At 43.4% G+C, this 1,927-nt stretch overlaps 1 protein-coding gene across 1 annotated transcript in view; it reads right to left on the bottom strand.

Moving 5' to 3' along the window:
- LOC117948295 (methylenetetrahydrofolate reductase-like) overlaps positions 1-1,927 on the bottom strand; it is a 12,316-nt gene that overhangs the window by 9,788 nt on the left and 601 nt on the right. The gene's annotated exons all lie outside the window — the stretch shown is intronic.

The raw sequence follows: 1,927 nt of genomic DNA, 5'->3' as shown, positions 1-1,927 counted from the left end.
GCAAGGTACTGCAGGGTGCAGCAGGACATAGCAGGACATAGCAAGGCACTGCAGGGCGCAGCAGGACGTAGCAGGACATAGCAAGGCACTGCAGGGCGCAGCAGGACATAGCAGGACGTAGCAAGGCACTGCAGGGCGCAGCAGGACATGGCAGGACATAGCAAGGTACTGCAGGGCGCAGCAGGACATAGCAGGACGTAGCAAGGTACTGCAGGGCGCAGCAGGACGTGTTTCAGGACCTCGGCAACAGCTACAACCATGATTTTGGAGCCTCCCTGATCCAAGGAAACATGCTGGGGGGGAAACATAAGGATTTGGGGGAATGCGTGTCACAGGAAGTCCCCCGCCAGTCTAAAACCATAACAGCATAATTCAGAAAGACAGAATAGGTAATTTCTTACTCTATTCTATATCTAACAGTATTCAAAAGTGTTCTGCCGCTGCAATGAAATCCATGTGCAGATTTATAAATGTATTTAATGTATGTAATTAATTGTAGTCAACATATTACGTCCGTGAGACAGTACTGCAGGAGGACATAGTTATTATTATTATTATTATTATTATTTTCTTTTTTTTTACAGAACCAGTGAACTGTGCTGTGATTCGTACTTTATCACAATTGTTCTACAGACCAACTCAACAGTGTTTTAGAAAATAAACAACATATACAGTAATAAACAACATATACAGTAATAAACAACATATACAGTAATAAACTCATGGTTTATTGGGATTTCTCTACTTCCTCTTCCTTTGACCTGATTATTATATAATATGATTATTATTAAATACTGAAGAGTCAGGGTAGTCGGATATGCTGAATGTTACTAAGTATAGTTACTCCAGTACTGTACTTAACCCACACAATACTTAACATCTGCACACACATACAAACACAGACATCCGCACACACACGCACACACACACACATATATACACACACACACACACACACACACACACACACACACACACACACACACATATACACACAAACACATTTACACACACACACACACACACACATACACACACAAACACAGAGACATCCGCATACACACACATAAACACAGAGGCACATACACACAGAGACATCCGCACACACACACACACACATACACACACACAGACACACACACACACACACACACACACACACACACACACACACACACACACTCAATAACTTGATGTGATTGGTCGACACACTTGTCAGTCAATGCGTCACGTCAACATGGCGCAGTGGCACCGGCTAACGCGAGTACATCGGTTTTTGGTACAACAGGTGACTAAATACAGGAAACAGCCGTCGAATCGTGGATGTCTCGCTCTGAAATTACTCGAGCAGAGTCTCCGGACAGTCGCTGAAGATTTGGGCGGATTACCAAACTTCCGGAAGCGCTGCAGAGACGCCGAACACGTTGCTGTGAAGCCGGAGCTAACAGCTACAAAGCTAAAAACACGGCGAGGCGCTGGGTTCAAAGGTCGCGCGCAGCATGGGGAAGATTACGTGAGTTGATTTTTGGATTCATGATTATTAGTTTATTTTTTAAAGACACCTCCATGATGAATTTAAATTAGATTCTGCATGGCCTTCAGCTGTCAGAGGACCTCGTTGGAACGGCGCATTTCCCTGCTTCGAAACAACAACAAAGTAAGAAAATTAGTATGTGTGCGCGTGCGTGCAAGTGTATGTCTGTGTGTGCCTGGGTGTGGGCATATGTGTGCGTGTGTGTTTACATTTAAGGAGCTTTACACACTTTAAATGCCAAGGGAAATTTATCAGGATGCATAGTATCATGATCTATGAAATGGCCTTTAGTATAATACTCTACTTCTATGGGAATTTAACATAGGGGGTGTATACTTATGTCCCTGTATTTTAACATAGGGGGTGTATACTTATGTCCCTGTATTTTAACAT

Source organism: Etheostoma cragini, chromosome 7 (genome assembly GCF_013103735.1).
Source record: "Etheostoma cragini isolate CJK2018 chromosome 7, CSU_Ecrag_1.0, whole genome shotgun sequence".
Taxonomy (NCBI): domain Eukaryota; kingdom Metazoa; phylum Chordata; class Actinopteri; order Perciformes; family Percidae; genus Etheostoma; species Etheostoma cragini.
This window is presented reverse-complemented; position numbering and strand designations above follow the sequence as displayed.